This window comes from Marmota monax, unplaced genomic scaffold (assembly GCF_021218885.2).
Source record: "Marmota monax isolate L192 unplaced genomic scaffold, Marmota_monax_Labrador192_F-V1.1 WCK01_AAM20220418_F8-fsc00015, whole genome shotgun sequence".
NCBI lineage: Eukaryota > Metazoa > Chordata > Mammalia > Rodentia > Sciuridae > Marmota > Marmota monax.
The window spans coordinates 17688193-17711127 of NW_026692194.1; positions in this window are offsets into that span (position 1 = coordinate 17688193).

The window sequence follows — 22935 nt, forward strand, 5'->3', positions numbered from 1 at the left end:
TATGTTACTAAACATGGTTTGTTTTCCTCTTTGATTATTTTCCCCCCTTTAGTGTCCTACCTCCCACTGTTGGTTTTCCTTGTTATTTTCCATTTCCTCTTCCTGTAATGTTTTGCCAAGGATGTTTTGAAGAGATGGTTTTCTAGCTGCAAATTCTTTTAACTTTTGTTTATCGTGGAAGGTTTTAATTTCATCTTCCATCCTGAAGCTTAATTTCGCTGGAAACACAATTCTTGGTTGGAACCCGTTTTCTTTCAGTGTTTGAAATATGTTATTCCAGGATCTTCTAGCTTTCAGAGTCTGTGTTGAAAGATCAGCTGTTATCCTGATTGGCTTACCCCTAAATGTGATCTGCTTCCTTTCTCTTGTAGCTTTTAAAATTCTCTCCTTATTCTGTATGTTGGGCATCTTCATTATAATGTGTCTAGGTGTGGGTCTCTTATGATTTTGCACATTCAGCGTCCTGTAGGCTTCTAGGATTTGGGATTCTGTCTCATTCTTCAAGTCTGGGAAGTTTTCTCGTATTATTTCATTGAATAGATTGCTCATTCCTTTGGTTTGAAACTCTGTCCCTTCCTGTATCCCAATGACTCTTAAATTTGGTCTCTTGATGTTATCCCATATTTCTTGGATGTTCTGCTCATGGTTTCTTAACAGTCTTGCTGAGCTGTCTATGTTCTTTTCAAGTTGAAATACTTTATCTTCATTGTCTGATGTTCTGTCTTCTAAGTGTTCTACTCTGCTGGTAGTATTCTCAATTGAGTTTTTAAGTTGGCTTATTGCTTCCTGCATTTCTAGGATTTCTGTTTGTTTGTTTTTTATAACCTCTATTTCCCTGTATAGTTGATCTTTTGCTTCTTGGATTTGTTTATGTAATTCATTGTTGAAGTGATCTTTCATTGTCTGATTTTGCTGTCTGATGTCTTCCTTGAGACTCCAGATCATCTGAAGCATGTATATCCTAAATTCTTTATCTGACATTCCATCTGCTGCAGCTATTACCTCTTCTAACGTTGAGTTGACCTGCAATGCTTGTGGTCCTTTCTTTCCTTGTCTCTTCATACTGTTCGCATTCCTTTCTACTTGGTGAAACTGTTGTGCTATTGAATTTTCCCCCTATATATTTATATTGGTCTTGTATAGTTGCAAAGTCTCCCTCGTAGGCGCGGGCGGCGGCTCTGCCCCTCCTCCAATTGGGGCAATGTGCCTACCACGCTGGCAGGCCGCTGGGCCTGCTCTGCTGGTCGGTAGCAGGTCCGCCGACCTTGCAGGCGCGGGCGGCGACTCTGTCCCTCTGCGGGCCGCTAGGCTTGTTCTGTCGGTGGTCGCAGTTCTGTCTACTTTGCAGGCGCAGGCAGCGGCACTACCCCTCTGCGGGCCTCTGGGGCTGTACTGCCAGTGGGTCGCAGGTCCGCCTACCTTGCAGGCGCGGGGGGGGGGGCGGCTCTACCCTTCCTCAGGCCACTGGGCCTGTTCTGTCTCTCGGTTGCAGGTCTGGCCTGTTCTGATGGTGGTCACAGTTCCGTCTAGCTTGCAGGCGCGGGGGGGAGGGGGCGGCTCTGCCTCTCAGCAGGCCGCTGCTCCTCTTCTGCCGGTGGGTCGCAGGCCCGCCTACCTTGCAGGAGTGATTGGAAGCTCTGCCCCTCCGCGGGCCACTGGGCCTTTTCTGTCAGTGGTCACAGTTCCGCCTACCTGGCAGGCGCGGGGGGTGGGGGGAGGCTCTGCCCCTCAGCAGGCCGCTGGGCCTGTTCTGTGGGTGGTCACAGTTCCCTCTACATTGCCGGCACAGGGGGAGGGGGCGGCTCTGCCTCTCAGCAGGCCGCTGTTCCTCTTCTGCCGGTGGGTCGCAGGTCCGCCTACCTTGCAGGAGTGATTGGAAGCTCTGTCCCGCCGCGGGCCACTGGGCCTTTTCTGTCGGTGGTCACAGTTTCCCTACCTGGCAGGCGCAGGGGGTGGGGGCGGCTCTGCCCCTCAGCAGGCCGCTGGGCCTGCTCTGTGCGTGGTCACAGTTCCCTCTACCTTGCCGGCGCAGGGGGAGGGGGCGGCTCTGCCTCTCAGCAGGCCGCTGCTCCTCTTCTCGAAGAGATGGTTTTCTAGCTGCAAATTCTTTTAACTTTTGTTTATCGTGGAAGGTTTTAATTTCATCTTCCATCCTGAAGCTCAATTTCGCTGGATACACAATTCTTGGTTGGAACCCATTTTCTTTCAGTGTTTGAAATATGTTATTCCAGGATCTTCTAGCTTTCAGAGTCTGTGTTGAAAGATCAGCTGTTATCCTGATTGGTTTACCCCTAAATGTAATCTGCTTCCTTTCTCTTGTAGCTTTTAAAATTCTCTCCTTATTCTGTATGTTGGGCATCTTCATTATAATGTGTCTAGGTGTGGATCTCTTATGATTTTGCACATTCGGCATCCTGTAGGCTTCTAGGATTTGGGATTCTGTCTCATTCTTCAAGTCTGGGAAGTTTTCTCGTATTATTTCATTGAATAGATTGCTCATTCCTTTGGTTTGGACCTCTATACCTTCCTGTATCCCAATGACTCTTAAGTTTGGTCTCTTGATGTTATCCCATATTTCTTGGATGTTCTGCTCATGGTTTCTTAACAGTCTTGCTGAGCTGTCTATGTTCTTTTCAAGTTGAAATACTTTGTCTTCATTGTCTGATATTCTACTTCTATGTGTTCTACTCTGCTGGTAGTATTCTCAATTGAGTTTTTAAGTTGGTTTATTGCTTCCTGCATTTCTAGGATTTCTGTTTGTTTGTTTTTAATAACCTCTATCTCCCTGTATAGTTGACCTTTTGCTTCCTGGATTTGTTTATGTAATTCCTTGTCGAAGTGATCTTTCATTGTCTGGTTTTGCTGTCTAATGTCTTCCTTGAGACTCCAGATCATCTGAAGCGTGTATATCCTGAATTCTTTATCTGACATTCCATCTGCTGCAGCTATTACCTCTTCTAAAGTTGAGTTGACTTGCATTGCTTGTGGTCCTTTCTTTCCTTGTCTTTTCATACTGCTTGCATTTCTTTCTGCTTGGTGAAACTGTTGTGTTTTTGAAATTTTTCCCCCTATATATTTATATTGCTCTTGTATAGTTGAAAAGTCTCCCTTGCAGGGGCGGGTGGCAGCTGTGCTCCTCCTCCAATTGGTGTGAGGTGTCTACCACGCCCGCGGACCCCTGGGCCTGTTTTGCCGGTCGGTCGCAGGTCTGCCTACCTTGCAGGCGCGGGCGGCAGCTCTGCTCTGCCCCTACTCCAATTGGGGTGTCGTGTCTACCATGCCAGCAGGCCGCTGGGCCTGTTCTGCTGGTCGGTCGCAGGTCTGCCTACCTTGCGGGCGTGGGTGGCGGCTCTGCTCTGCCCCTACTCCAATTGGGGTGTCGTGACTACCTCGCCAGCAGGTCGCTGGGCCTGTTCCGGGCGCGGGCGAAGGCTCTGGTCTGCCCCTACTCCAATTGGGGTGACATGTGTACCACGCCGGCAGGCCGCTGGGCCTGATCTGCCGGTCGGTTGCAGGTCTGCCTACCTTGCAGGCATAGCTATGACTCTTTTCAAACATCAAATTTCAACTGCCAACCCCTGCTCACCATCCTCACTTTGCTTCTATAGCCAGTATGGTATCCAGGTATCTTTTTCCTCACTCATTTTGCTTCATTAAAGAAGAATATTATAAAGAAATTGATCAGGGGCTGGGGATGTGGCTCAAGCGGTAGCGCGCTCGCCTGGCATGCGTGTGGCCTGGGTTCGATCCTCAGCACCACATACAAACAAAGATGTTGTGTCTGCCAATAACTAAAAAAAAATAAATAAATATTAAAAAATTCTCTCTCTCTCTCTCTCTCTCTCTCACTCTCTTTCAAAAAAAAAAAAAACAAATTGATCAATGGTTGCTTTAAATGGAAGTTCCCGTAGTATGTGTATTTGTAAATAGTTAATAATAGGTGACAGAATAAATTAGAGGGTACAAAAAAAAAAAAACATCTAAAGTTTTAGGACACACCTTTAATGGAAATGCTTTTAAGAAGGAAATAATGTAGTTCTATATCCATTTTAGGAAAATGAATAAGGATGTGTTTTTATAAGAAAGGTATTTTACACAAGTTACAGATGATAATTTCTTAAGCTCACATTGTTTTAATTACTTCAATGACATCTGTGACATATTTGTGGAGAAGCAAATTGATATAGAGAAGGTAAAACCATTTAAAGCCTTCATTAAGATAATTACAAAAACCAACAGACAAGTATTGTTCACACTTGTACTCGTTCCTAGGAAGGAAACAAATTAATTCCAATGCCAAACAAGGAATATCAATATTTATAAATTTCAGTAAAGGTACCAAAATCAGAATAAGGCCATGTACCTTCTGTAACTTTTTTTTTTTTAAGAAACAGAGACAACACATCTCAGTGGCTTTTTCAGAAATTGCATTTGCTTAGGTTTTTAGTTTTTGCTAATTTTTTTTCACCTTAAAAGAACCAAGTTATTAACTTCATATAAATAAAGCTTAAGAATTGATTCATTTCACCTAAGAAACAGGAACTGTGATTTTTTTTAATATCTAAACGATTCATCATGAGCCACTCTGTCAGCTGTCACTTGGTCCAAGAATGAGCAGTAAGAGAGGCTGTGTAAAGCTCAGATAATATGACAAATGCATCTGTCTTCCGTCAACTCTAAACTTGCCTAGTTCACTAGCTCCACCTTTATGAGTTCTTTTGATTAGAAATTAAGAGAAAAAATCTTTAAAGAATTTACATGAATACATATATATTTTAAAGTATTTTCTGTATTGTATGCAGTCTCCTTTCAAGACTCATTTATTTTACTCCAAAGAGATTTGGAATTGGGGTTCAAGTATAGAGTTCTCTCCTTGTTTTTGTAGGGGGTGGGGGAGGGTGTTTTTTTGTTGGTTTGTTTGTTTATCTGATGTGTAGTTAGGTGATTTTAAAATTTTATTTTCCGTGCCTAACTATGAGTTACCTATGTTTGTGTAGGGACTAAGTGGAGAAGGATTCATCTCACAGACTTAAATAGAAGCTACATCTACATAAGTGGAAATCTACAGAAAGAACCAAAGGATTAATGTGGAAGCGAAAGGTCTGATAGGGAAACATTAATAATATTGGGGTTGATTACCCAAGGGAAAAAAACAAGACTAATTGTTCATTTTCTTAGATCACTTTCATTAAAACACTCTTTTGCTCTAGAATTATGAACAGCTCCTGGTTATCCAGAGACTCAGAGGCACAATTGAAATAATACTCAACCCTGCCTAAATCAGGCTACAAATTATCCTTTGAGTTCATTTCTCATTTTTCCTTATGGAATCACTCCACTCACCAGAGATGGTTTTTGCCCATCATTCCCCTTTGTCCCTAAGAAGGGACACATAATATCAATATGAATATTGATGTTACATTCTTATATCTAATATGAATAACAATAACAGTAATAACCATTATTTATTGAGCATCCATTATAAGCCAGGTACTGTTCTAAGCATTTCTCCATTATTAAATCTCACTCTCAAAATATTTCTACAAAGTAACCATAGTGATGCTCATTTTATATTTTAGGAAACCAAAGCTCAAAAGAAGCCAGCTACATTCCGTAAGATCACAAACTAAAGCAAGAAATCTGAAAAATCAAAACCAGATCTAATTAATCCCAAATCCTATGTTTTGTCTACACTACCACAGTCCCCTGTCAGTGACTCCATGTCAGAAAAGTTGTGTTATATATAAAGATGTTAGTAGCAAATGGCTTGTAATAATAATAAATGAGAGGTTATTCAAAGGTGAAATCAGATGGGAGGTATAAAAAAATATAGAAGATGTACTTGATGAAATAAAATAGATGCATGATTCACACGGAAAAGACTCATAATGCAATACTGAATTGAAAAGTCCACAATCAAGTTGAAACATGAGCTAAAATGCCTTTTAATTTTTATTTATTTATTTTTGCAATATGGGGAGTCGAACCCAAGTCATCATGCTAGGCAAGTGCTCTAGCATTGAGTTACACTTCCAGCCCGTTTTATTTTTTTATTTTGAGACAGGGTCTCACTCAGTTGCAAAGGCCGGCCTTGAAAGAGGCAACCTCTTGCCTAGGCCTCCTGAATCACTCAGATTACTAGTGTGCACCACTGTACCTGGTTGAAAAAATACACTTTGTAAAATGCCTAGACTAAGTCTGGAGTCAAATAGGCTACCACAGCAGCAGTGGCTGGGAAGAAGTGTTGTTCTTTCAATCTCACGTGTATTTATATTTTAACATAAGCTTCATTAATAAGAATAGATAATATTTATCATTATTACTTAACAAATATGCATAGGTAGAATGTGGATCCCTGGCACTGGGAATAAAGTTCCGCCCTAAAATTCATCCCTCTATGAAGCAGCCCTGCTCTTTCCCCACCTCTGCTACCTTTCCTTTCTGCCCAACTTTCCACTATGCTCAAGATGCACTATACTCTCTCCCAGACCCTTGTCCTGACCTCCTTTCCCCATTAAATGTTTCTGCCTGGACCTTGTCCTTTATATATATGTTATTCATATTCTCACTTGTCCTTTATATAGCCTATAATTGCTTTTCTGTTTCTTGCATGCAGTTATTTCCTAAGATATTAATTTAATGTCTTATGAACCTCAACAAATGTGCCAGTGGTTTAGTTAATGGAAGCCTCTAACATTCTTTCTAGAAATGCAGCAAAGTTGTCTTCATCTTTACTGGGTCAAGAACAAGAAAATTAGGTAGGCCTTGTATTTTAACAAGGAAGAAGATTTTACATTTGTCCCTAAGAAATATTTACTCACTTTAAAAACTTGCATGCACTGGAGTAAGTGACCAGTTGCATTTTGGAGTTATCACATTGAAGAGCTTTACTCGTCATCTGGCTTGATGGATATTGTCTTTGCTGAAGGCCATAATTGCACTACATGATAGCTAAAGAGCTATTTTCTATTTCAAGAATTACTCAATGTTCTACTTCTTTAAACAAAACAAAAGGTTGTTTTTTTCCCCCTTCTGCAGCAAAAAAAACAATTGACAATGATTCCTAAGCTACAATATTTTCCCAAGATAATGATCTTTGCTTCTATGAAATGAAAAGAACCCTCCCAGAAAAAAAATAATTTTGCCTTTCATAGGTTCCTTGGAGGATCAACAGGACCATCTAAAAACTTATGAACATGAACCCTTTCAGGATTGTACACTTCTGAAATGTTATTTCTTTTCATTTACTTCTCTTTGAGATTAAAACCTTAGCTTTGTATGCCAAAAGATGCTTAAAAACTGATACTCTGTTTTATCCATCTCAGTGTCACTGGAAACTACCATGTTTTTTTTTAACATAACAAATCAAAATATTCACTGAATGTTTGAATAAATAACTATTTTCTTCCTATTGGCCCATGTAGGCAAATCCAGAGCCTCAGCTTAAACTGGAGGTACAGAGAAAGCCTTTCATATAAGTATAAAAAATGTTGATAAATTCAAGCTCTTCATTGCAAAATATATCAGATAATTTCATGCCCATTCTTTGTGACACTCCAGAGAGGATAATATATGTATCTCCAAACACCGACTGGTTGACCTCATGTGTTGGCTATCTCTTCGAACTCTATGATTCTTATGATTGAGGATCAACTATATTCTTTGAGCCTTTTAGAGACTAAGGGAAGATAATTTATTTTAATATTTGTACAGAAGATTGGAAAGTGTAGGAAAAGTGTTTTCTATTTAAAATATTTAATGAGCTCTAACAGCTCAAGGGTGTAAGTTCACATTCTCTGAATTATGGGGCAAAGTACCCACAGGATTAAGTTGGAGAAAACATCTCTCAGTACGAGTTAGCTTTCTATGCTTTCCATTTCTAAGAGAAACACATCAGCCTGCAAACTACTTTTTATAAACTGCAGGAAAAACATTTTCCAAATGAAAATAAAAATATCCAGTTAATAAGTTTCAAATGTAGAGGTAGAAGATCAGAGTTACAGGGTAACCTTATAATTTACCAGTCATATTCAAGTACTTTTTATCTGGACATATTCTAAGTTAAACTGAATGCTGGGAAAACAGGTATAAATGGGACTTTCCATATGGTCACCACTGTCACATAGCACTATTGACTTCTCATATGACTGGAAGCAATTGACCTATGCATTTCACTTTCCCAAGTGAGATTAATTTATTATGTCTTCAGTAAATGTTTAAATTAAACACCTTCTTTATTCAACACCATGCCCACTGTCAACCTGAAAACACAGCTTTTAAGTTCAGAATCTCATATGAGAAAGTTTACCAATGAGTCATTGAATAACTAAGAATACGACCTACTTACAGAAGGACTTTGCATTCCTAGATTTAATATTTGGGTTTCAACAGTTACTGTGTGTTAGAAGTTTATAACAGAGTAATTTGTACTTTTGCAGAGGCATGGATTTGGATTATGATGCTGTTTTGAATCTCTGTAGGAGTAGGCTTGGGAGGGAAATATGTTAGCTGGTAAGTTAGCCAAGTAGATTGCTCATCAACTTAGCATTTGTAATTTAGTGGGGATTTGCTTTGTCCATGATTTCTGACCTTATCAAAGACTCCTTGGTTGATAGTGAGGCCTGTTAGTACTTGTGAATTCAGGGATTTAGGGTCTCATGACAATTCCTTTCAGAATATCAAGGATCAACAAAGTAAAATTTATTCATCTTCTTTTTCTTAAGCTCTGGAAAGATTATTAGCTCATACAATAAAGTTTATTGGTTCATTCACTATTTTCAAACATAAGGGTGTTCTCCATGTTTAAACATCTAGCGTAGTCAACCTTAAGTGACTATTAATTTATCCCAACAACTTCTAATCCTGAAATAGATGAGAAGCAGCACAGATCGCTCCAAATTTCTTTTTTTTCCAAATTCAAAATGTTTTATTTTTATGTTTGACATACAAAAAGCTGTACGTGACTGTGGTATAAAACTTGATGAGTTTGGAAATAAGTATATCCCCACCAAATCATCCCCACATCTATCCCTTACATATATCTATTGCAAATGTATACACATATACCTATTGAAGGCAAGTTTCCTCCCACTGTCTTTTGTTTTTTTCTTGAGGCAAGAACACTTAACAAAAGATTTACTTTATTAGCAAATTTTAACATACAAAACAGTATTATTAACTACAGAAACTATGCTGTAGAGTAGATCTCTGAGACTCAGTTATTTTGTATAACCAAAACTTCGCACTTTGGCTATTATTCCCCTGTTTCCTCTTCTCCACATTCCTTTTATATGATACCCCACCCAAGTCCCTACCTAGTTCTTTAATGAAATAAAAGCAACAGCAAAAGTAGAACTTTATTGAGCTTTGATTATATGTTAAGGACTGAATTTGGACCTGTTGATTATTGACTCCTTAACAATATCCATCAGAGAAACTGTTGATCAGACAAAATGGAATTTATTAAATACACTACAACAGGCAAAAACCACATGGAGACAGCCTTCTCAATAGCACACACACAAAAAAATGAAGTTAGGGAAGGCCGTTTATAGGGCTTGTGGGGGACTGGACTCAGATGGTTTAAAGTGAGTCTTTCAAGGTGGGATTGGGCAAAATTACTGACACAATAGTTTAAGAATGGTGAAATGACAGGAGTAAACATCAAGGATGAATAAACAACATGAATCAGCAAAAGGACTTGTTTTGGACTTTGCAGTGACTAAGTGACTTTTTAGTTGTAAACATGTTTTGGTTATAGGATGACTAGATAGTATGCCCATGTTAGATAAGTTGATGATGTAACTAGGTAGTGTGCTTATGTTAGATAAGTTAGACATAAACAAGTTTGATAGAGTATATAAGCGCGAGGGAAACTCCATGTATTTGCTCACAACCAACTCTCGTCGCCGGAGAGTAAGATCGTGCAGTTGTGTGCCAGCCACCTCGTGTATTGCTTTGTGTGGTGTGTGAATAAACCAGCATTTCAAAAGGCAATCGAGTTCGTGCTTGGTGTTTGCGTACGTCGCGGTCCGGGGTCCAGTGCAGATATCCGGAAGGGAACTCCTGGTAACCAGACAAGGCTGAGAAGCTGCTCGTGACATGAACATATAGATATCATATCCGTGTTGAGAAAACAGTTGTTCAATCAATTTGATGTTTGCCCAAGTGAGGATATTATTAAATAAAAGAAACTGTGTATCCAGATGAGCAAACCAGTTGTCTGGCTTAAATTGGCTTGCAATGATTTCCTGAAACAAGCAGCAAAATGACTTATTGATTTATAGTTTTGTCTTTAGAGTTAGGTCATGTTGACCCAGGTGGTCTTTGTTCTCAGTCCCATGAATATAAAATTGAATAGGATCTCAAGGAACTTACTATCTATGGTGAATGACAAGACATGTGAACAAAGAATTTGGATTGGAGAGGAGGGAGAAGATATATTAAAGAGCTAAGGCCAAAGGATCAGTTGCTGGTTGAATATGGGTGTAAGGGAAAAGGGGAACTCTAAAATTTAATTTCACACTTCTCTTACTTGTATATTTTAGGAAATATTAGCAATACTAAATGTGGTAGAAAATAAGTGGGTAGAGGAGAAAAATAAATATAGGTATTCATTCTACATGGGTTGACTTTAAGATGACTTAGAGCAACCAAGAGGAGGCAGTTGGCTATATGGGTTATTATTGGGGAGCGGGGCGGAGATAAGCTAGCTGCAAGACCTTTAATGGAAGGACCCTTTAGTCTTCACTGGTAGTATAATCCATGGGCATAGACAAAATCGCCTCTAGAATGTGCAGAATAAACCCATAGATTAAACCATAGATGATTTTAGGATTTTAGAGGCAGGCAGAAAAGAATCCAGCCATGGAGGTCAATAAGAGTGTCACAGAAATCAAGAGAGAACAATTTTAAACAACAGGAAGAGTAAAAAGTGTTAAATACTGAAGAAAATTTACTAGATTAGAAGTAGCCTTTGATGATTAGAATGTTAAAAATATATTTAGTACTAATAATTTCAGTGGAATGAAAAGAACAAAAGAAGAATAGAGATTTCTCTCTGTTCTAGTTACACTCCTCGGAATAAACTCCCTGCTGTCTTAGCACAGTCTTAACTTAGCACAGTCTTAACTCTTTCCTTTCTCTCAGTAATTTCCATGATAATAAATGTCTCTCAATCTCCAGATCATAGGATGCAATATCTCAGTGAAGTGGGAATTTGTTATTATTTTAGATAACTGAATTTAGTCCTGTGTTTGGGGAATCCACATGTTATGAAGCTTGATGGAAAATAGGTCCCACCTCCCATTACAGAAGATGAAAATGGAAGGTACTCTGTCTTTCATCATGCCTGGTGGCCCAGGCATCATTTGAAATGTACATATCACCAATCAGATAAACTAACACTCGATTCTGACCCAGCAGTTAATGACACAAGAGTCAGGAACCTTGTAGGAGTCTTTCTCTGGAAACAAAAGTTACCGCCACATGGAGTTTCTGGGACAACTGAAAAGTGGTTAGCTTCGTGGCAGCAGCAACAGGAGCAGTTTCCTCATCACAATAGTTCTGTATTATGCTCACTCTTTAGTTACAAAAGCAGTAGCTAACACTTTCAGAAAGCAACTGTGTACCGGATTCTGTCCTAAGAACTTTCTTTGCACCTATAGGATTCCTGGGTCTCGATGCTGTTGATATTGTGAACTGGATAATTCTTTGGTATGTGTGGTCATGGGATGGAGAGCTGTCCTGTGCATTGTAGGATGTCCAGCGGCATTCCTGTTCTCTACCAACTAGATGCCAGTCACACCTTCTCAGTTGTGACCATCAAAAATGTCTCCAGACCTCCCCAAATGCCTTCTGGAGGGCAAAATATCCTTCAATTAGAAACACCGCAGTAATTCATTCGATGTTTACAACCACTACGGGATGTGGGCACCAAGGAAAGTCTGCAAAACTTGAGAAGGTTCAGTTTAATCTCCTTTTAACAAACCTGGTAATGGGTTTCAATCAGTTTTCCCCCCTATATCCGTTAATTCTGGGGTTTTCTGTTATAGAAAACAAACCCACCTGCTGGTATTTCTCCTCCCTCTTAATTCTGTTCTCCCTAGAACAGCAGTAGAATAGCTGCTGGTTTTCCAAGGACAGATTATCCCTGGGTGTTATATAATCAGAACCCTGGTGTTAAGAAGCTATTCCTGCGTGGAAGTTAGTAGCTTGGGAAAGAGAAGTGGTTTTGCAGCCCAGCAAGGTGATTTCCAGGCTTAATCAGCTCTCTGTGTGGGCAATGGTCTAGTGCTTCTGCAGCCCACACATACTAAAGCATCATCAGAAAAGTAAAAGGCTCCCCTGCCCTCTTTTAATGAGGCAACTTTACTCCCCATTTTCCAGACACTAGGACAGAGGAAATATCTTCTCCCCTCCAATGTGTCAATGGCAGATTAAGTGCATAGGTTAGTTCATCCCAAGACTGAGATCCCTGTAAAGCCTGCTGTGTTCTGTGAAGTGCTCACTTTCTCCTGGGGCATCTTACACATCTCTCAGAAATCTCTTGATAAGTTTTGAAATGAGACCTATTCTTGTTCAAAAGCAGTAGGATGAACATGAAGACCATCATTTTAAAAGACATTACACCCAAACCTCCTCCAATGGCTTGTATTTTTATTGGAGAGGAAAGGCCATTTGATTAGTTAACTGCATGAACTTCCAGTCATCTGATGGGTTCCAAGCCTGCTTCAGCCTCTTCTATCTTCTGGTCCTTGGTGTGTTTGCCTCACTTCTTTAGAGATTCAGTCACCTCATTCATAAAATGGAAGTAATCGTATCCATTGTGTGAAATGAGATGAGAACTCTGAATACACAGCACATTTTCAGCAAATGGTAATGATTATTACTGTTATTGTGTGCTCTTCCATAGTTTACAGATATCTGCTGGTCATTTCTTTTTCCATAGGAACATATATGTAAGCTTGCCTTACATGCCAGCTTCTTTAATTCTCTGAATTCTGGGTCCTCAGACTACTGAGTCACTGATTTTAAGTGTGCGTGCAGCATTGTCTGAGTCTTGGGCTTCACTATATTTATCAGTAGTCACAATTTTCAGAGATTTCACAAAAATTATTTCATGTGCTCTTTGAACTGTGCAATTACAACAGGAAGGCATGTATTATAGGATGGATTTACGATGTAGAAAGGACATAAGCAGGAACCTCCTCAGAGCCCACACAGCTAGTTGGGTGCTCTTCCTTGATACCTCATGGGCCTTCACCATTTCACTCTTGTGTCTTTACTACATTTTTTATAAACATCTTTTTCAATACATGTTAATTGAATCAGAGGATCATTCAGTGCTTCTGCCACCTTTAATCATCTCTGAACTCAAAGTGAGTTCAGGTGACTCAAACCATGTGAAGGAGCAGATGGTTGACAGAGAGGTCATCTTTAAGCCAAACTAGGTGAAAAGGAAGTCAGAACCAGACGTAGCTGATTGTAAAAGCCATACAGCTAGCTTGACTCTCTGACCCTATTTCTGACAATCAATGACACCAAATGCCTTCTGATCCATCCCTGTGGAGGTTACTTGATGCTGCCATTATGACAGCTTTCGAGTATCACTGCCTCATTTCCAGCTTTTCCCATTAACTCAACTCAATACTTCATTTCCAATTTTAATCCTCTGTGTATAACTCCCCACTGTCTACCATGTGAAATACTTTTTTTCCTGGTTGTCTTAACATGAGCTTTGTCCTAAATCTCACCTGTTCTTCAGCTTTAGATCCCCAGTATCAAGAAAACCCCAGAACCTATCCACTGATTTATAGACATAGTAAAAATTTGCCTATTTTCATAGCCTGTAGAAGCTCAGTGGGACTCTGAATCTACATTCTCTTCCTAGGACTTCCTTCTATGGATTCAGTTGTGCAATCTCTAATTCTTGAGGTAGTTGGGAGTTACACAATTGAGTTCATAGTAGGAAGATACTACCACTAATATACAAAGGACTCATACTTCTGTAGAAGTTCCCAGAGGATAACTTTGATTGTTACCAAGTTTGCATAGCTACAGAGATGCAAACTTCTCACATAAGGGAAAACAGTGCTTCTATTTATTGAATCTTCAGAGTTTTTTTATTCCATTATAGAGAAAGGCAAAGAAAATGTCCTTTGCTAGAGGTGAAGAAGCCCCACCTACAAACAATGAAAATAGTTAACAATAGCTGATAGTTTTTTAGGGGGATCCAGGAGCCAGGGAACAGAGAAGTCAACTGTAAGAATTTTGTAAAATTTCTAGAACCTTTTTAATGTTCCTGGTAATGTTATTTTTGCTATTACCATCTGTTTCCCCAGAGCAATCAGCACTAAACTTCTTAAAATAAAAAGGGTCTCAGTGATTATCTTTAGGACATTAGGAAAGAGAAAACAGAAATTTGGTTTCTCAATTTGCAAACAGTATTGCTAGGAGAAGGGCCCCAAAAGGTGTAGCAAGTGTGAAGAACTTCCATAGGCAGTGGATGGAATCCTCATAGCCTATGGAAACAAGCAAACAAAAAGATTAGAGTCAAATGGGGCCTAATAAGGAAATAGGGGCTAGAAAAAAACAGTCCTTTATGAGATTTCTCCAAATTTTATCGTAATGCAATTTACTAGGAGGAAGGTGAGAGTTAAGGGTTGTGCTTTCTGAGATTTTTGGAATGAGATTATATATACCTTTTTATTTAGGACAGGTTGAGTAAGAATCTTACTCCTGAGAGACAGTAATAGTTAATGAGAAATATACCAGATGGAGGCTTCAGCTCAACTCTGAATCTACCTTTCACTGGTTTTATTTTATCAATAAAAGTTGTAAATGTTAACTTCATTAAAATTAAGAACTACTTTTCGAATGACACTATTAAGAGAAATGAAAAGAAAAATCACAAACTGAAGGAAAGCATTTGGAAGGCATATATCTGACAATGAATTTGCATCTAAAATACATAAAGAGCAACTCCAAAATTGCAGGATTTAAGAAAAAATTTTTTAAATGGACTAAAAAGGCCAACAAATACTTCACCAAAAAATGTCAAGATTATTGTAATGTTTTGAGCAACCAATAAAAAAAATATAAACATGCACATGGAGAAGAACGTGTTTAACATCATTTCTCATTAAAGAAAGAAAAATTAAAACCTCAGTGAAATACCACTATACACTTATCAGAATGTCTAAAAGTTAGACTGACTATAACAGTGATAATGAGGGTATGGGGAAACTGAGATAATCATACATTACTGAAGAGAATGAAAATGGTATAACCACTTAGAAAAAAAATATGGCACTTTCTTAAAAAAAAAAAGTATCTCTATCCATTGATCCAGGCCCTCTGCTCCTAGGTGAAAATAGAATTATAAGTTTATAAAAAGTGTTCTGTAAAAATGTTCACAGTAGTTTTATTTGTAACAGCTAAAAACAGTATATTTTTGAAAAAAAAAAAACATCTATCAAAAGGGGAAGAGATGAACAAATGTGGTATATCCTCACAATGGAATGGTACTAAGCCAAAGAAAGGAATAACCTATCAACCCATGAAGAAACATGAATGACTCAATTATTCTGAAAGAAAGAAAAAGAAGAGAGTTCAAAGAAGGTACATACTTTATGATTCCTTGAATCTATTTTTTCAAAATTCCAGATAACACAAGTGAGTAAAACCAAAAGCAGATCAGTTTCCCAGGGACTGGGCTTTAGGAAGGGGTAGAGGAGCTTAGAAGAAAGATAGACTGGGTGCAAGGGAGAGGATTGCCATGAAGCATGAAGAAAATACTGATGTGATGGATATATTCAATATCTAGGTTTCTGATGATGGTTTCACCATTTGTCAAAACATCATATACTGTATTCTTAAATATATAGTTTAGCCTTTAATTTTATAAGTTATACCTCAATGACGCTATTTTAGAAAACAAAATCTGGTGTCTTTCTCAGACTGAGAGGATATCAAAAGCCCTGATGAACTAATCCATACAACCAGATGATTTTATTCTTATTTTCTAAATTATACTCTTCTAATCAATAATCAGATGTTAAGGCTTTAAGAAAAATAACTATGTCCAGCCTAAAGCTTTAACCTCCTGTGGAACTTGAAAACCCTGGTAAGCCCTTTCTCTGGAATTTACCCCAAAACAAGAAGATCAGAAACAGAAATTTCACCCATAATAAATTCAGACATTTTGATCCAAGTCATAATAAATAATTTGGCAGAAGTGACCCAAAATCACAGGACGAGTAGAACAGACTAAGAAAAAAGACTTCCGGGCCAAATTGCCTGAATTTAAAACCTAGCCCTGCCATGTAGTAACTATGTGATCTTGGGCAAGTGACCTTTGCTCAGTTTCTTCATTTGTAAAATAGTGATTAAAAACATCATCTCAGAGATTGTTGTGATATTAAAATGAATTATATGTGTGCAATGGCCTAGATAATAAGCATGATATAAGCTTTAGTTAAATAAATAAAATATTACAGAGAGATCCATTCTAATCAAAATTCACGCTGATGGAAATAATAAAAAGCAAGGCTATTCAGGAAGGATGACATTGAATGATAAGGCTGTGAAAACAAGGGACTTATTTGAAAGTCCTTGTAAGAAACAGACATTTTGGTTACCCTGTGCACACCCTGATGCTTATCAGAAGATGGTAGATTTTTTTTCTGGGAAAATGAAATCTGAGAGGCTCTGGAGGCAAACCCATTAGACTTTAAAATGGGTAAATGAGTAGCTGTGCTGAAATAAGGGGACAAAATTAAAACTACCCCCTAGATAATAACTCTTCTTTCCTCTTTGTTCCAGGATACCAGCTGGGCAACCATGCTTACATGTTCTAGGTCAGAGAGAAAGGAACCCTTCTCTGGAGAAGTTGAACCACCTCAAAGATAAGCTATTGGGAACATCTAATAATCCCAGTGTCCACCAATTTTCTTACAAGTGATGTTCACCAAAGAGAAGTCCACTGTCCACACAGAGCTTCTGTGATAGTTAATTTTAGGTGTCTTCCTGACTGGATTAGGAATGCCTAGAGCTGATAAGCATTGCCTATGGGTATGGCTGTGTTTCTGGAGGAGATTGGTATGTGAGTGAGTTCCTGAAATGAGTAGGGAAGATCTGTCCTCAGTGTGGAGAGTCACCATCAAGTAAGCTGGGATTCCTGATAAAAACCAAAAGAGAAGAAAGGTGAATTCCCTTCTAAAGCGGAGACACCCTTCTATTCCTTTGAAGATCAGAACTCTAGTCGCTCTGCTCTTTGGACTGTGGGTGTTATGTTAGCAGATTCCCAGGATTTCAGATCTGTGGCTTTGGGCTGAGTGGCATCCCTGGTTCCAAGGTTTTAAGACTTGAACTGAATCATGCTAACAGCTCTTAGGTCTCTAATTTGCAGGTGACCTGTCATGGGACTTCTCAGCCTCTATAATCTTGTGAGCCAACTTCCCTAATCAATATCTTCTCATCTATCCACCCACCCTTTCTTCCTATTGATTCTGGAGAATCTTGACTAATTCAGGTTCCAAACCATTTTTCAGTACCTTAAATAAGACTGTGTAGCTAAAAATTACCAGTCATTTTGGGAAAACCTTATTGTGAAGAAGAGACAAAAGCAAACAAAAAGAAGGTAAAAGTGATGCATCAAACAAAACCTTCCAGAATAGCGTACTCATGGCACAAGAAGAGGATGCATATATAAACAGAAATGATAGTGGGAGGAGAACTCTTTGAATTTAAAAGTATAATTTCTATCCTAGGCCAGCTATCCTGGAAAAAGAGACTGAAAGGGGATTCTTGTTTAAATGACAGCTTGAGGCAGATCTTTCAGGAGAATAGAGGAATGCATGCTAGGGCAAGGCAAGAAAACTATGCAAGATTCTGGTCTCAGGTGGAGACTTCATTCAATCTGGTCCCACTGGGAAAACATGACAATACACATTGCGTTACTGGACCAATCTCCATTTCAAGCAGAGGTCCAGCCTTTTAACTCCCCATGTCAGTCAGTCATTGTCTGAATTTTAAGCCCTGAGTGGCATTACCCTTTAGGAGAAGCAGCCCCTGGTTCACCAGGACAGATCTCTAAAGAAGGGGCTGCTGTTAAATAATAGCCCACAACCCCCGCAGTAAGGGGTCAGCAGCACTGGCTGGTAACCTGCATGTAACCTTCTCATCCATTTTCTCCTATTCTAATTTCATCCTTTCCTAGTAACTTTTAATAGTCAAATGTTCCTCTTGCTCAAACAAACACACTGTGGAAATAATGAACTTTTGAAACACTGCTATCACGGCTATTTTAACATTGAACTTTCGAAAAATTTAAAAAATAATAGCAAGACTCGATTGCAATAAACCTGACAGCCCTCCAGTAAATAGATGTCAACTCTAGCCTAACACCTGGCATCAGTCCCCTTTGACATCTGTTTTTGGTTTAGATTACATAACTGGAGAAGTTTCATTTAAACCTTCTTCCACTTTTATCGTATTAATAGATGTTCTATAAAAAAAAAAGGATGAGAGGAAAATCATCAAAGAAATTATACAAGGAAATTTTCCCAAAGTGAAAGGCATACAACTTCAGGTTAAAAGTACCCACGGAGTGCCTAGAGAAATGAATGAAAAAAGACCCACAAAAAGGCACGTCATGAAATCTTAGAACACCTGGGATAAAGAACAGGTTCTGAAGGTTTTGAGGCAGAGACCCAGGTCTATATTTATAAGCTCCTCGCGCTATGCGACTTTTTAAAACTGTAAGCCATAACAGCAATAACACAATACACTCATTCCTGAGAAACCTTGCATTCCACAAAATGGATCGCGAAAAACAATAGTGCCCATGGAGCAAAGAAACACTGGGGAAGAGTACTCAAAACTTAGGAAACGTTCAAGTTTTTTCTCCCTCATTTACATGTTAATCAAAGTACGAAATATTCAATAACAAATCTAAGAAAAACTCACACATATTTTCAAAGTTAGTGTGGGGAAATAGGACAGTAGGTCATGTAATCGGCAAAAGGTCCAACTAGGAGCAAAATCTAGATTGTCTATCCAAGAAGTAGTAGTCAAGGCTGAGCCACAACAGAGAGCCACAACACACCCTCCCTCTATTAGGATTCTCTAGAGGAAAAGAATGGAAGGGGTGTATAATTATTAAAGGGGATTTATTAGATTGGCTTACATGATCAAAAAGTATGATGGCCATCTGTACACTGGAGAGCCAGGGAAATCATCCAAGAAGGTGGAGCGTTACAACAAAACAGATCAGTGATCCGTCCCCAGTCTGAGACTGAAGACCTAGAAGTTCCTGGAGAATCAGTGGTCAGCGTCCACGTGCAAAGACTGAAGAAGTCTGATGTCTATGGGTGATGGCAGCAGAAATAGATGCACGTGCTCAAGAAGCATCAGGCTTACACATGCTGGTGGGCTCCCTCCTTCTTTTGTTTCTGTTCTATGGAGCCCCCCAGCCTATTAGACAGTGCTGCCCACATTCAGGACAGGCCTCTCAGCTCAGTTTGCTGTACCATGTGCCACTGTGTTTACTAATTTCCTAGGTGTCTTTCAGTCCAATCAAGGTGATAATCAAGATTAACCATCACAAATTCCTATCTTTGAATTTTTTTATTATACAATATACCAGGTCACAGAATTTCAGGAAAAGGTGACTCTTACATATCTTCTCAAATTCCTCAGTCTGGTGAGCACAGGTGTCGTGGAAACTTAAAAGCCATGCAGACACCAGGTTCAACCACACATTTCTTGGTCACTCTATATATCTAAAGCCATCTCTTTTAAATGGGTTCATCAGGAGGCTCTAAATAGTCTGTGTTGAGTCAGTGCAGGAAATAACAAAATGGTGGAAAGCACGGCCAGGTATGATGATGCTCACCTGTAATCCCATTGACTAGGAAGACTGAGGCATGAGGACCACAAATTTAAGGCCAGCCTCAGCAATTTGCTGAAACCCTATCTCAAAAAAAAAAAAAAAAAAAAGTGAAAAGGATTGGAGATATATCTCAGAGGTAAAGCACCCCTAGGATTCAATCAAGGAAGGAAGGAAGGAAGGAAGGAAGGAAGGAAGGAAGGAAGGAAGGAAGGAAGGAAGGAAGAGTGTTAGTCAGCTTTTATACTCCTATGACCAAAAGACCTGATAAGAATAATTAGAGGAGGAAAAGGTTGTTTGGGGGCTCACAGTTTCAGAGGTCTCAGTCCACAGATGGTCAACTCCCCTTGGGGCCTGAGGTGAGGCAGAACATCATGGCAGAAGTGTGTGGCAGAGGGAATCACCTGGGAAGCTGGGAACATGGCACCAGGAAGCAGAGAGCTGAAGAAGGAGAAGGAGAAGGGGAGGGGGAGGGGGAGAGGGAGAGGGAGAGAGAGAGACAGAGAGACAGAGAGACAGAGAGAGACAGAGAATGAGAATTCCCTTACCATGGACAAAATATATACTCCAAAGGCACACCCTCTAGCCACATCTACCTCCTCTAGCCACACCTACCTGCTTACAGTCACCACCCAGTTAATCCCTATTAGGGGATTAATGGACCCATTAAGTTAAGGCTGTCATACCCCAATCATTTTAGTTTCTTGCATTGTCTCACACATGAGCTTTTGGGGAAAACCTCAGCTAAACCATAATAGGGAGGGAGAGAGGGAAGACATGGAACCCCAATTTAAAGCCCAAACTTTGTTACAAACCAGTTATGTTCTTGTTCTCTAGACAGTGATTCTCAGTTAGGGAGGATTTTACTCTCCCCCACCCCAGAAGACACTTTCTATTTTTACAAATGGTAGGGGAGAGAGGATAGGGTTGGTAGGGTGGTGCTTAGTGGCATCTAATAGGTAAAAGATGGGAATCCTACATGCATAAGAGAATACAGCGCCTGTATTGCAGAGGTTGAAAATCTCTGCTCTAGAATAACAAAACCTGGCCTTATTTCTATAACCAGACCCCTGACCTTAGAAAAGGGTTAGAAATTGCCAAGAAACTTTCCTTAAAATTGAAGTCTTCCATCAGTGAAATGAGATGCTTGAATTTTCCCAGAAATCTTCAAATCTTTAAAGAATGATATTTCAGGACTGTTTAGAGGCAATCTCCTCCTTGGAAGAAATTAAAAGTAAAATAGTTAGGGCTTCTTCTAACACAGAACTCTCATGGAAAAAAAAAAAAAAACAGGAGTCCTGAAAGGTAAATCAAGTAGCATGCAATGAAGCTTTGCTATAATTCACAGATCCTTTAGCACTTAAATACTAGAAAGCATTACCCTCAACTAAAACCATAGATGCCTATAAAATTGTGAAATAACTTAGCTCTTTCCTTTGAAACAGCATGATATCTACTCCTTCTTGTCTTGGTTGTGCATATTCCTCATGCTATATAAAACATTTTTTTAGTTGAGATCTTTAATTTATAACTATAGAAAGCATAGAGATTGGAGAAAAAGAATAAGACATAATGGAGAAGGGATTACAGTTTCTAAAATCCCTTTAATTAAAACTATAAATAGTAATCACAGCTCTCTCTAACAAAAATATTTTAACAGAAAGAGGCAAAGATAAATTTCCTGAACCAACCAAGGAGTTCAACCTTACCAAAGGTCATAATATTTTTTTTTCATTTTTCTTGGAGGGAAAATACCTGTAGGAAAAGAACAGACTAATAATATGAAAAAAATTATCCAACAGTCTTTAAAATTTTAAGCTGAGCAATGTGGGTCTTAGAGCAGCACATTTTTTTTTAAGATTGAAATTTTATTGTCTTCTAAGTGTTAACTCATGTTTATTTCATTTGGGGATTTTTTTCCATATTTTTATACTTTCCAGTTTTCTGGCTTACATATATGCATTAGCTTTTGTTAGAGAAAACTGAAGGGTGTGTGTGTGTGTGTGTGTGTGTGTATGTGTGTTTGTGTGTGTGTGTCCTAACAGTGGTTACCTAAAAGAGGTTCCACTAGAGCCATTTTCCTAAGTGGTCTTAGCTTTGCTAACAGAAACCACCTGCTAGGTTCAGTGACAGCTTTCCTTGCTATTTAATGACAATTTCTTTTAATTTAACATTTTTAATGAAAAATAATGTAGGAGTTAAAATTGGAAAAAGAGTACATTGGTACCATAATTGGCTTCAGACCTACCAATTAAACATTATATGAATTAAAGTTTTATGTGTTTTTAATTGCACCTTCAATAAGTGAAGAGTACAACTTGTCTATTAAATATACAATGAATTATTTAACTGTTGAATTTTTGTCCTGAATTTCATAATTTTAATTACTTGCAGAAAAAAAATCAGAGAGATGACAAAAGAAGAATGTGGACAAAGTATGGCCAAGAAGAGCTTTTGTGCTTTTCTTTGCTGCGAAAAAAACACAAGGACATAATGGTGCTTTGTAATTACAGTATAATTAAAGCCTGATTAGTGCTGATCACAGCATAGACATTAACAAGCCTCACTAAAAAAGTACTGGAGGTTCAAGTTCATGAACTGTAAGCTATTGTACAGAAACATGATCCAGTTGTCTATCAGTTCAAAATGTTTCCCCAGCAATGGTTCAAGTTTGACTGAAAACAAAAAAAGTAGGTTGCCTAGTTTTCATGTTACTAAATTAAAGTCTCCCTCTGGAACTCATCCCAATCCTGGTGGCAGTTTGCAGAGTAAAGAGGAACTAACAAGAGAAGACATTAGCCGGCTCCCTCCCAAGAAGCACAAGGGAAATTTGTAATTATTCATCCACCCAACCTACCTCCCACTTACTGAGCAACTCTTATGTGTGAGGCACTGAGCCAGGTGCAGCTTGCACCAGGACATGAATACAGTGTCAGCTGGGTGGGATGAAGAAGGAACCACCAGTCTAGGTAGTTCGATCCCAAGTCCATCCTTTCTACATTGTCTACTTCACACAAGAGCATCGTCTCAGAGATCAGGAATTA